Source organism: Phoca vitulina, unplaced genomic scaffold, assembly GCF_004348235.1.
Source record: "Phoca vitulina isolate PV1807 unplaced genomic scaffold, GSC_HSeal_1.0 scaffold10, whole genome shotgun sequence".
NCBI classification, from domain to species: Eukaryota; Metazoa; Chordata; class Mammalia; order Carnivora; family Phocidae; genus Phoca; species Phoca vitulina.
Genome location: NW_022589713.1, coordinates 18,324,002 through 18,338,222, shown reverse-complemented (window position 1 = coordinate 18,338,222; position 14,221 = coordinate 18,324,002). Strand labels below are relative to the sequence as shown.

The 14,221-nt window shown below is 39.4% G+C and overlaps 1 protein-coding gene across 5 annotated transcripts in view; it reads right to left on the bottom strand.

The window, feature by feature from the left end:
• Positions 1-14,221, bottom strand: part of PIK3CB (phosphatidylinositol-4,5-bisphosphate 3-kinase catalytic subunit beta) — a 199,595-nt gene that overhangs the window by 174,552 nt on the left and 10,822 nt on the right. The window contains exon 1 of one of the 5 annotated variants that reach the window (XM_032408603.1): positions 2,539-2,649. The exons of the other annotated variants lie outside the window; for them this stretch is intronic. The gene's annotated coding sequence lies outside the window, so the exon portion shown is untranslated. Of the gene's footprint in view, positions 1-2,538; positions 2,650-14,221 lie in introns of those variants that run through there. 5 annotated transcript variants of the gene reach the window in all.

Genomic DNA, 14,221 nt, shown 5'->3' with positions numbered 1-14,221 from the left:
TAAATAAAACAAAACTAGTCAAAACTACAGCAAAAGATTAGATAGAATTTAAATGTCCATTCATACACAAATAGAGAAAAATTATATTACATTGACAAAACAGAATGCTTAAGAAGCCATGAAAAAAACAGTTCTAAACCTATAGATACATAATATCAAATATATTAAGTGACAAAGAAAAGACATGAAGAACAATGAGTATGCTATGCTACCTTTGGTGAGGGTGGAGATTTTGGGTGTGTATCCAAGTAAATACATTGGCTATCTAGGGAGTAACACCCCCCAAAAACTTAAAAGAATGAATACCTCCTGAGAAGAGAATTGGGTAGCTGGCAGACAGAAACAGGAGATTTAGGGGCACCTGGGTGGGTCAGTAGGTTAAGCATCTGCCTTTGGCTCAGGTCATGATCCCAGGGTCCTGGGATCAAGCCTCCATCGGGCTCCCTGCTCAGTGGGGAGCCTGCTTCTCCCTCTCCCTCTGCCCCTCCCCCCTACTTGTAAGCGCACGCCCTGTGTGTGTCAAATGAATAAATAAAATCTTTTAAAAAGATAAAAAATTTAAAAAGTAGATTTATATTTCACTGTATCCATTTTTAATTTTTTTAAAGATTTTTTTAATTTATTTCTTTGAGAAGGAGAGTGAGCACCCCCTCATGCAAGTGGTGGGGGAGGGGGGAAAGGAAAGGGACAGAATCCTAAGCAGACTCTGCATTGAGCTTGAAACCCGACACAGGACTCAATCTCAAGGACCCCGAGATCATGACCTGAGCCAAAACCAAGAGTCAGACACTTAACTGACTGAGCCACTCAGGCACCCCTCCACTTTTAATTTTAAATGATATGCATGAACCAGCTATTAAAAATAAACATATATTTAAATAAAACAGTTAAAAAACAGAAGGTGGTTGTCTCCTTAGAGACTGTTATTTACCTGCTAGGAACAATGGGACTGCCCTCAGATTCATCAAATGGTACTGGGAACTCTTCAGAGCTTAATTACCTTACCTGAGTAAAGAGATAATGCACCAGCATAGGACCAATCCATGTCTAATACTAGAGAATTAAGTACACATAAACTCCTTTTAAAAATAATCTTCTAGGGGCGCCTGGGTGGCTCAGTCGTTAAGCATCTGCCTTTGGCTCAGGTCATGATCCCAGGCTCCTGGGATCGAGCCCCGCATCGGGCTCCCTGCTCTGCAGGAAGCCTGCTTCTCCCTCTCCCACTCCCCCTGCTTGTGTTCCCTCTCTCGCTGTGTCTCTCTCTGTCAAATAAATAAATAAAATCTTTAAAAAAAAAAAAAAAATCTTCTAAACAAGATCTAGCTAAAGAGCTCCTATTTCCTTATTTTCGGTTTTACTTAAAAGTACAGTCTTCAGGGGCATGTGGGTGGCTCAGCTGGTTAAGCGTCCAAATCTTGATCTCAGCTCAGGTCTTGATCTCAGGGTTCTGAGCTCAAGCCCCACATTGGGCTCCACGCTGGGCATGGAGCCTACTTAAAAAAAAAAAAAAAAACTACAGTCATCAAAGTATGTTGCTGGAGATGAGCTTTGCTACAGAGAGAGCATGAACCCATCTTTGTAGGCAACCATAAGTCTTCTGAACCAAAATACATAACCAGGTTAAAAAGTCAATGCACGAAGATAAAATGAAGATTCTAGTAAACTGGTGGCCTAATTCAAACCTGATGCTGGGCCAACTTACAAGTAAAACTCATTACTTATAAAGTATTTGAGCCAGAATGTATAGGAAGTAAAAAGTAAAGGGCATACTATCTAGGAGACAAGCACACTAACAAAAAAACAAGTAACAGCATAAGTCAAGATCAGAACTCATAATCAGTGATTCAGTCTGACCAGAAGATAAAATCAGGGGAGCGGGGAGGCTGACTGTGTGGCTTCCCAATACCCACTGCCTCCAGCCTGCACACAGCCACCCAGCCATCTCCATCCTAGAATTCTCTTGGTGAACCCTGAAATGCTCCCAACTATCTAAAATGTAATCCCTGTGGGGGCACCTGGCTAGCTCAGTTGGTGGAACATGGGACTCTTGATCCTGGGGTTGTGAGCTCAAGTCCCACGCTGTGTGGAGAGATTACTTAAATATAAAATTTAAAAAAAAAAGGTAATCCCTCTGCCTGGCAGTCCAGTGTAAACAATGAACTAGCAAGGTCAAGTTGTAGCTCCAGCTCATCCATTATTTGTCTAACCTTGGGAAAATTCCCTTAACTTCCACTTTCTGACTTATAAAATGGAATGGTTAAGTTATATGATCTTTAAATCCATTTCAGCTATAAATTGCACTTGGTCAAGCAATCCATACCTCGAAACTCCTCAGCTTTAGTTCCAGTCAAACAACTCTCCAAGCTTCTTCCTACATGGTCCCACATGGCCCCTGCCTCCCTGGTGGGACTCATCCTACACATCTGTCTCACTCACTCTCTCCTCTCAAACTATATATAGCCTCCTTTCAGTTTCTCCAAGATGCCAACCACCTTCTCACCAAAGAGTTTTCCCATGCACTATACCACCAAATCTCACCTATTCTAGGGGTGCTCAGTCATGTCAGACCCAATGGTTCCTTTTTTTAGAATAAGAAGTATTTCAGGGGCGCCTGGGTGGCTCAGATGGTTAAGCGTCTGCCTTCGGCTCAGGTCATGATCTCAGGGTCCTAGGATCGAGTCCCGCATCGGGTTCCCTGCTCAGTGCAGAGCCTGCTTCTCCCTCTCCCTCTGCCACTCCCTCTGCTTGTGCTCTTCTGTCTATCTGTCAAATAAATAAATAAAATCTTTAAAAAAAAAAAAAAAAAAGAAGTATTTCATAGCAACCTCTTTACCACTTACCACACTGAAATAAAATTTATAGATAATACAAACAAAACATAATTTTAAATAATTACATGTATGTATATGTTACATAGAGTCCTAACTATATTATAAAGAAGAAATTAAAGGAACATAATTTAGTACAACATAATATATACGCCAATGGTAAATACCCTGGTACAATTATATCAGAAGGGAGTGGAACAGCATAATACTATTATTTTTCATAACAAACCTTGGAGGACTCTTTGACCATTCAAAACATACATATGAAAGACTAGCCTAGGGCGCCTGGGTGGCTCAGTTGGTTGGGCGACTGCCTTCGGCTCAGGTCATGATCCTGGAGTCCCTGGATCGAGTCCCGCATCGGGCTCCCTGCTCGGCAGGGAGTCTGCTTCTCCCTCTGACCCTCCCCACTCTCATGCTCTCTCTCTCTCATTCTCTCTCTCTCAAATAAATAAATAAAATCTTTAAAAAAAAAAAAAAAAAGAAAGACTAGCCTAATTTATAAAAACAACAAAAAACCAGTAATCAAGAAACCCGAGTACCAATAACAGCTTTGCCAGTAATAAGCCTAAAATCACTCCTAAGTATTTTTTTTTAAGTTTTTATTTAGGTAATCTCTACACTGAACATGGGGCTGGAACTCATGACCCGGAGATCAAGAGTTACATGTTGACGAACCATGAGAGACTATGGACTCTGAAAAACAAAATGAGGGTTCTAGAGAGGAGGGTTGTGGGGGGATGGGTTAGCCTGGTGATGGGTATTAAGGAGGGCACATTCTGCATGGAGCACCGGGTGTTATACGCAAACAATGGATCATGGAACACTACATCAAAAACTAATGATGTAATGTATGGTGATTAACATAATAAAAAAAAAAGTTGCATGTTCTCCGACTGAGCCAGCCAGGCACCCCTTTTTCAAAAACTTTTTAATGTCGGACAACCCTCTCGGGTACCCTTCCTCTTTGGGAGCTTTCTACTATCCCTCAATAAACTTTACTATCACTCAATAAACTTTGTTTTGCTGCCCACCAAAAAAAAAAAAAAAAATTAATGTCATTTCACCTGTCTGGCCCTCAGTTCCAGCCTGGGTGAAGACTGCACACAAGGCTGGCAGAGTCACTAGGTAGTGATCAAGCAGGTGGAACTCCCAAGCTTACTTCAACCAGAACAGCAGCTCAGCTAGGATTTGTTTACATACTACAGCTAGCTTCTGTTTATATAAGGCTTCTCTGTTACTCCTTTTATGATAAAAGGGATTGTGGCAGTTTCTTATAAAATTAAACATGTAATTACCAGACAATGCAGCAATTGCACTCTTAAACAATTTATCAGAAAAAGGAAAATTTCTCTTCACACAAAAAATAAATCTTCATACTTGCTTTATTCATAACAGCCCAAAACTGAAAACAATCCAAATCCAAACTAAACAATCAAAAAAAACCCAAAAAAAAACAAAGCTGAATGGAGCCAAAAAACAAACAGAACACTTCAGGAACCAACCTCTTTCTAAAAGACAACACATGGGAGTTTAATGTTCTTTTAAGCCTCATAAATTAACTGAGAAATCATTCTTTAAAATATACACATGGTTAAATATCTGAGATGATTAAAGTAAGGCAACTCAAGGTGTTCTGTAAACTCTGTGGGAGACTAGTCTGGACTGGGTTTCAGGATACAAGTGCTCTGAATATGAAACCATCCCTTTTCCAACACTCCAAATCTACATCTGATTACCTTTCTCCTTAATTTATGTTCAAGTGTAGATATAATACAGTTGATATAATACACATTAGTTCAAATGAATGTAAGATACAACAGGGATTGAGAAAAACCATAAAACGTAAAATCTAGGACTATTTTCCAAATTTCGCTTATTTATCCCATAATTTCAAACTCCTTTTAAATTTCTTGCCAATGATACTAACAGCTAACCTCACTTTAAAATTTACACCATTTCCCTCTCTCTGCCAATACTTTTACAGTTTAATAAATATGTAGCAAAATGTTAACAACCAGATGATATACAGAAGGAAAACCTAGGTCATGGACAATCCCCTGATTAACAACCCTAATACTTAGCAAAACACATTTACTAATGGAATCTAAAAGGAAAACAGAATTATTCAGCAAAAAAGAAAGTAATGATGCATGCTACAATATAGATGAACCTTTAAAACATTATGCTAAGCAAAAGAAGCCAATCACAAAAGACTTCATATTATATGGTTCCATTTATATGAAATGTCCAGAATAGGAAAATCTATAGAGACATAAAGTAGATCAGTCATTGCTTAGGGCTGGGGACATGGATGGGATTGAACAATATAGCTAAAAGGTTATTTTTTGGAGGGATAAAACAATCTTCTAAAATTGATTTTTTTTTTAATTGGTATAGGAATATACAAAAAACTACTGAATTGTACATTTTCAATGGATGAATTGTACGGTATGTAATTACATATATATGTATATACATATATAAATAAAATCAACAAAGCTGTTCCCCCCAAAATTAAGAAAAAACTCTCACCACTTTTATTCAACCTAGTACTGGAAGTTCTAGCCACAGCAATCAGACAACAAAAAGAAATAAAAGGCATCCAAATTGGTAAGGAAGAAGTAAAACTGTCACTATTTGCAGATGACATGATAGGACATACAGAAAACCCTAACGACTCCACCAAAAAAATTTTAGAACTGATAAATTCAGTAAAGTTGCAAGATACAAAATCAAGATACGAAAATCTGTTGCATTTCTATACACCAACAACAAAATAGCAGAAAGGAGGGACCCCTGGGTGGCTCAGTCGGTTAAGTATCTGCCTCCTGCTCAGGGTCATAGTCCCACATCACATTGGGCTCCTTTCTCAGTGGGGAGCCTGGTTCTCCCTCTGCCTGCCACTCCCCCTGCTTGTGCGCTCTCTCTCTGACAAATAAATAAATAAAATCTTAAAAAAATAGCAGAAAAGAAAATTAAGAAAACAATCCCATTTACAAGTACATCAAAAAGAATAAAATACCTAGGAATAAATTTAACCAAAGAGATGAAAGACCTATACTCTCAGAACCATAAGACATTGAAAAAGAAATCAGATGACACAAATAAATGGAAAGATACACCTGCTGACAGACTGGAAGAATACTGTTAAAATGTCCATACTATCCATACTACCCACAGCAATCTACAGATTCAATGTGATCCCTACCAAAATACCAATAGTATTTTTCGCAGAACATGAACAAATAATCCTAACACTTGTATAGAACCACAAAAGAACCCAAATAGCCAAGGTAATCTTAAGAATAAAACTGGAGGTATCAAAATCCCAGACATCAAACTATACTACAAAGCTACAGTAAAACAACATGGTACTGGCACAAAAACAGACCTAGAGATAATTAATCACAGAAAGCCCACAAATAAACCCACACTTACACAGTCAATTAATTTACAACAAAGAACACAAAAATATACAATAGGGGAAAGACAGTCTCTTCAAAAACTGGATAGCTACATACAAAAAATGAAACCGGCCCACTTTCTTACACCATACACAAAAACAAACTCAAAATGGATTAAAGATGTAAATGTGAGACCTGAAACCATAAAACTAAACATAAGTAGTAATCTCTTGGACATCAATCTTGTAAGTATTTTTCTGGATCTGTCTCCCCAGGTAAGGGAGACAAAAGCAAAATAAACAACTGGGACTATATCAAACTAAAAAGCTTTTGCACAGCAAAGAAAACCATCAACTAAACAAAAAGGCAACATAATGAGCAGGAAAGATACCTGCAAATGATGTATCTAATAAGGGGTTAATATCCAAAATATATAAAGAACATGGGGCATCTGGTTGGCTCAGCCAGTGGAGCATGCAACTCCTGATCTTGGATCATGAGTTCAAGCCCCATATCGGGCACAGACCTTACTTAAAAAAAATAAAAAATAAACAAAAATTTTAAAAAACAAAATATATGAAGACCTTCTACAACTCAACACCAAAAAACAACCCAAATAAAAAGTGGGCAGAGAGGGCACCTGGGTGACTCAGCTAGTTAAGTGTCTGCCTTCAGCTCAGGTCATGGGGGTACGGGGTTCTGGGATCTAGTCTCTTGAGTCGGGCTACCTGCTCAACGGGGAGTCTGCTTCTCCCTCTGCCCTCCCCCCTGCTTATGTTCATGCACACGCTATCTCACAAAAATATATAAATAAAATCTTAAAAAAAAAATTAGTGGCTCAGTTGGTACAGCATGCAACTCTTGGTCTTGGTGTTGTGAGTTTAAGCCCCACACTGGGTGTAGAAATTACTTAAAAATAAATTCTTTAAAAAAGTAAATACAATTTTAAAAATAAATAATTTTTTTTTTTAACTGGACAGAGAGGGGTGCCTGGGTGGCACAGTCAGTTGAGCATCTGTCTGACTCTTTGTTTCATGGGTCAGGAGATCAAGCCCTGCATTGGGCTCCACACCGGATGTACAGCCTGCTTAAGATTCTCTCTCTTCATCTCCCTTTGCCCCCCCCCCACCACTCACATGCACTCTCCCCGCATCCCCCCCCAAAAAAAAAGTTCCGAGTGTTAAATTTCAAGGCACCTGGCTGGCTCAGTTGGTAGAGCATGCTACTCTTGATCTCAGGGTTGTGAGTTCAAGTCCCACATCGGGTGTAGAGAGTACTTAAAAGTAAATCAAATTAAAAAAAACAAAAGTGTCGGGGTGCCTTGGTGGCTTGGTTAAGCATCTGCCTTCAGCTTGGGTCATGATCTCAGGATCCTGGGATTGGGCTCCCTGCTCTGTGCGGAGTCTGCTGCTTCTTCTCACTTCCCCTCGCCCCGACTCATGCGTGTCCATGCTCTCTCTCTCAAATAAATAAAAAAGAATCTTAAAAAAAAACAGTGCTAAATTTCATTTTGTAGTTTTAGTCTGGTCTTTTGAACACTTTTAGAACTTAGATCCCTTTATTCAACATACAGAAGTTATCTCAGCTATGATTCCCAGTTGTGTCACCTGAAAATTTTACAAGCACTTCTTCAATATTGGTCCTTAATCACAAATTTATAAAATTGTCAAAGAAGCACTGTGTAGAAAAGTGTGCAGACTGTGTGTGTGTGTAATTTTGGCTATCATTATTAATATGCCTAACACAGGGTTGTACCAAAAGCAGGTGCTCAACAAATATTACTTCACATCCAGTGTCCAATTCCTTGCTCAAAATCATATACTGACTGGTAAATGTTAAAGCTAAGATAACCCATTTTTTTGTTTTGTTTTTCATGCTAAGCACAGAGCTATTTCTACAATGTAAAAACTTCCAGTAGCAGGGAGGTGGTGGAGAAGGTATAGTTTTCAACCCATAATGAAATTTATGTGAATACTGACCTCCATTCATCCACCTATGCAGTAACTGCAGTATAGGTATAATACTAGTCAATGTAGAAAACAGAATAAATACAGTATTTTAAAGTCTTAATGATACTTAAACTAAACATTATAGTTAGTGTCCATTTTAATTTTATAATACCTTATAGAAGGTTATTTTTTCTAATCTTCAAACTAGTTGAATTTCTCTACTTTTTAAATATATGCATTCACCTTTTGTGGTGAATATGTTATTCAAAATTCAAAAGCATATAACGCTGTATGTCAACTAGAATTTTTTTTTTTTTAAGATTTTATTTATTTATCTGACAGACAGCGAGAGAGGGAACACAAGCAGGGGGAGTGGGAGAGGGAGAAGCAGGCTTCCCACTGAGCAGGGAGCCCGATGCGGGGCTCGATCCCAGGACCCTGGGATCATGACCTGAGCCAAAGGCAGACGCTTAACGACTGAGCCACCAGGCGCCCCTCAACTAGAATTTTCTTAAAAAGTACAAAAGGGGGGAAAAAAGGCACAAAAGGCAATTCAAAAGCACAAGGATATACAATAAAGTATCCCTACCACTCATGTCCCTCAGTAACCCAGGTTCCTCTCCCCAGAGGCAACCAACACATACCACTTCATTGGGTATCCTTTCAGAAATACTGCATTTATAACCAAGTAAATACATACAGTCTACTGCCTTCTTTTTTAAACACTAGTAATGGGGGGCACCTGGGTGGCTCAGTCCTTTAAGCATCTGCCTTCGGCTCAGGTCATGATCCCAGAGTCCTGGGAAGGAGCCCCACATCAGGCTCCTTGCTCCGCGGGGAGCCTACTTCTCCCTTCTCCCTCTCCCTCTGCCTGCCGCTCCCCCTGCTTGTGTGCTCGCTCGCACGCACGCTATCAAATAAATAAATAAATCTTTTAAAAATAAAAATAAATAAATAAATAAAAACTAGTAATGGTAGGATTCTACACATAACCATGGCCACATCTTTTTTTTTTTTTAACTTTGCCCATTTATGTGGTAGAATTATTCCACATCAGTACTTAAAAACTTTCCTCCGGCTGGCTCAGTCAGTAAGGCATGTGATTCTTGATCTTAGGGTTGTTGAGTGGGAGCTCCATGTTGGGTGTAGAGAAAAAACTTTCCTCATCTGTTTTATGGCTACAGAGCATTCAATCACATGGGTGTATTACTTTTTTAAGTCAATCCCCTACTGAAGAACATTTAAGTTACTTTAAAATTTTTGCCATTATAGGAACACCTGGGTGGCTCAGTCAGTTAAGCATCTGACTCAAGATTTCAGCTCAGGTCATGATCCCATGGGTCGTGGGATCAAGCCTGCATCCGGCTCCGTGCTCAGTGGGGAGTCTGCTTGAGATTTTCTCTCTCTGAACCTTCCCCCACTCACACACTCTCTCTCTATAATAAATAAATCTTTCTTAAAAAAAAATCATTATAAACAATAATGTAACAAATAACCTTGTCCATGCGTCATCTTGCATGGACAAGGTATAACTATAAAATAACTCCTATAAAAAGAATGGGTCAAAGATATGCATTCATAATTTTCATAGATATTGCTAACTGTCCTCCTTTGAAGTTGTACCAATTTATACTTTGAGTAACAAAGTAAGATAATATCTTTCCCCCAATCCTATTCAAAGGTATTTAAAATATATTATCTCTGCCAAGCTGACAGATGGAAGTTACTTCAGTGTCATTTTAAATAATTTGGATTTCTCTTAAAAGTAAAGCATTTCACTATGTAACTTCACCAAACTGCTATTTTTTTTTCAAACTTCTACCTTTTAGGATTATACTTTAAAGCAAACATTACTGACACTGTCAGTAAGATACAAAGACTTCAAATTCAAAGAGCATTGGGCTCCTTAAAAAAAATTTTTTCTTTACTGAAATCAGATCCCAACCTTAGCATGTAACTAGATATAACCAAGTGCAAAACTTCTCTAATTTATTAAGTAGTCATTCTCAAAATGTATAATATGTCAGTGGCTTTAAGTCTCCACATCTAGTAATGAAGAAATAATACTTGTAACTTTATAACTACACAGTCCTCATCTATAGAAATCATTGCCTACAGATAAATTCAAAATTCAGGGTTAGCTCAAAATAATTATTATGGAACTGACAAGACAGGATTTTCTTGTTCTAAGTGCTTGCTTTTTTTTTTTTTTTTTAAGTAATCTCTACACCCAACCCGGGGCTCGAACTCACGACCCTAAGATCGAGTCAGATGTTCTACCAACTGAGCCAGCAAGGCGTGCATAAGTCCTTGCTTTTTTTTTTTTTTAAATTTTATTTGAGAGAGTACGAGCAGGGGGAAGGGGCAGAGGGAGAGGGACAAGCACACTCCCTGCTGAGCAGGAGCCCCACCCCCACCCCCCATGATACCAGGACCTAGAGATCATGATCTGAGCCAAAGGTAGACGTTCAACTGACTGAGCCACCCAGGCGCCCCTAAGTGCTTGCTTTTTATTTTGTAAAATAATACATAGTTTGGGAAATAATGTTAAATAAAAGAGAAGTGGGTAACTAAAATCACACTGGCAAGTCACTGAGACTACTGTTAACAGAAAAAGTTCAGCGGCGCCTGGGTGGCTCAGTCGTTAAGTGTCTGCCTTCGGCTCAGGTCATGATCCCAGGGTCCTGGGATTGAGCCCCGCATCGGGCTCCCTGCTCGGCAGGAAGCCTGCTTCTCCCTCTCCCACTCCCCCTGCTTGTGTTCCCTCTCTCGCTGTGTCTCTCTCTGTCAAATAAATAAATAAAATCTTAAAAAAAAAAACAACAGAAAAAGTTCAGACTACTTAGAGGGTAAATAACTCTACCCCAATTTAAGTCCACTCACAGCTTGGTAGACAGAAAACCTCCTGTGTCCTGGGTATCTCCTTCTATATGTCTGAGTACTATTAATGGCAGATATAATGTTAATACTCATTTTCTTCTCTCATGTGAATATGGGGAGAGGGAGGCCAAATAATATAAATGCAATGCTTCTCTATTCATTTTTTTAAGTTAAAGGATTAATAACTGTAATCTCTTAGTTCATTTATTCAAAAGTAAATTTATGTCTACCTTCCTCTATCCCCCAACACTTTAGGATCAAGTTTAGCAACATGTTTCAATACATCACCCAAACAAATTACCCGAGTAGGAGGGGAAAAAATACTTTTGAGTATTCTTATTTGAAAATTCTGGGGGCGCCTGGGTGGCTCAGTTAGTTAACCATAGGCCTTCAGCTCAGGTCATGATCCCAGGATCGTGGTATCGAGCCCCACATCAGGCTCCCTGCTCAGCGGGGAGTCTGCTTCTCCCTCTGCCCTTCCCCTCGCTCATGTCCTCTCTCTCTCAAATAAATAAATAAAATCTTTAAAAAAAAGAAATTCTGTAAAGATGATCTACACCAGCTTACTAGAACATCTACTATACTAGGTCATACATTAAGCATTTTTGTTAGTTACACGTATATAATAAAGCATAAAAACACAGACTTTCTAATTATAAAGCCAAGGCAAAAGGAAAAGCTTATCATATATTCAAAACAAAACCATACTACATCAAATACTAATTTATTGTCTAACATTTAACTTATTGATAAAACGAGGCTATATCCATATCAACTTATTTAAGAGTAGTGAGAAAAAGAAAGTTAATGGTTGGGAGGTGAGTGGGGATAGGTAAAATAAAGGAACTAAAAGGTAAAGACTTCCAGTTATAAGTCAAGGAGATGAAAAATACAGCATAGGGAATACAGTCAATAATACTGTAATAACATTGTTTGGTGACAGATAGTGACTACACTTATCATAGTGAGCAGTGAGTAATGTATTGAATTGTTGGATCAATATGTTGTACACCTGAAACTAATACTTCAATTAAAAAAAAAAAATTATTGGTTAAATGACCAGAAAATTGCTTCCTGTTTCCAAATATTACACAAGTACTATAATATGAAGTTAGTGATTATTGTACTAAAAAATACTTTAAACTTATATAGTCTTTTTCAATCTTCCTCTGAAGGACCTAAAAAATAAAGAACTGTACGAGGCAATCAGTTAAAAATATAAATTCTAAGGGCACCTGGCTGGCTCAGTGGGTGGCGCATGCGACTCTTGATCTAGGGGTTATAAGTTCAAGCCCTACATTGGGTGTAGCGTTACTTAAAAACAGAATCTTTAAAAAAAAAAAGGTATAAATTCTAGAGTCAGAGAGACCCGAGTTTGAAACCTGACTTTTCCCAAACTATATGCTGCTTGGCATGTTAACATCTCAAAGCTTCAGTTCCCTTATCTCTTAAGCAAGGATATCATCAGTGCCTTTATTACAAGTTTGCTATGAAGATAAAATCTAGAAAGAGCACTTAGCATAATACACACAAGGAAGCAACCAATAAATGTTAACTACAGTCTAATTCCATATAGTAAGCACAAAAAGCAGTTTTTCTTTTTTTTTTCTCTCCCCTTATTTTCAAAATATTTTATCTGAATTTCATATGGTACAAAAGTATTATATGCTTGAAAATGTTGATCAAATAGAAGGTTCTTTCACCTTTCAGTTCTTTGGGCCAACCTTCCTTCAGAGGTAAAAGAGCACTTTTTCTAATGGGGTATATTGACAGCCACAACTTTTTTTTTTTAAGATTTTATTTATTTATTTCAGAGAGAAAGAGGAGTGAGAAAGCACGAGCCGGGGTGCGTGGGGGATGGCAGAGGGAGAAGATGACTCCCCGCTGAGCAGGGAGCCCTATGTGGAGCTCGATCCTAGGACCTGGAGATCATGACCTGAGCTGAAGGCAGATGTTTAACTGACTGAGCCACCCAGACACAACTTTAAAAGACAAAAGAAAATACGGGAACCTGGGTGGCTCAGTGGGTTAAACATCTCTCTTTTTTTTTTTTTAAGATCTATTCATTTTATTTGAGAGAGTGCACGTGAACTCGTGAGCAGGGGGAGGGGCAAAGGGAGGGAATCTCAAGCAGACTCCTCACTGAGTGTAGAGCCCCCCTTGGGGTCTGATCCCAGGACCCTGAGATCATGACCTGAGCCAAAATCAAGAGCCAGACGCTCGATGAGCCACCCAGGCGCCCCTCTTTTTTTCTTTTTTAAAGATTTATTTATTTATGGGGCACCTGGGTGGCTCAGTCGGTAATGCAAGCGGCCGCCTTCGGCTCAGGTCATGATCCCAGGGTCCTGGGATTGAGCCCCACGTTGAGCTCCCTACTCAACAGGGAGCCTTGTTCTCCCTCTCCCTCTGCCTACTTGTGTTCTCTTTGTCAAATAAATAAATAAAATCTTAAAAAAAAAAGATTTATTTATTTAAGAGAGTGCACGCCCACCTACGAAAGGGGGTGGGAGGCAGAGGGAGAGAACACAAGTAGACTCCCCACTGAGCATGGAGCCCAATACCACAACCCCAAGATCATGACCCAAGATGAAATCAAGAGTCCAAAGCCTGGGGCGCCTGGGTGGCTCAGTCCTTAAGCGTCTGCCTTTGGCTCAGGTCATGATCCCAGGGTCCTGGGATCGAGCCCCACATCGGGCTCCCTGCTCCGCGGGAAGCCTGCTTCTCCCCCTCCCACTCTCCCTGCTTGTGTTCCCTCTCTTGCTGTGTCTTTCTCTGTCAAATAAACAAAAATCTAAAAAAAAAAAGAGTCCAAAGCCTAACACTGAGCCACCGAGGTGCCCCAAGCGAACGACTCTTGATCTCAGCTCAGGTCTCAGGGTTGAGTTCAAGCCCTGCATTGGGTGTAGAGATTACTTAAAAAAAAAAAAAAGGAGAGGAAAGGAAAGGAAATAACTGAATAATTGACAATACACAGAATTAAAGAAAGCACTAATTGAAAAATAATTGCCTGGTGGGACATGGGTGGCCCAGACAGTTAAGCAACTGACTCTTGGTTTCGGCTCAGGTCGTGATCTCAGGGTCTTGAGATCAAGCCACTAGTCAGGCTCTGCGATCAGTGGGGAGTCTGCTTGAGATTCTCTCCCTCTGCCTCTGCCCC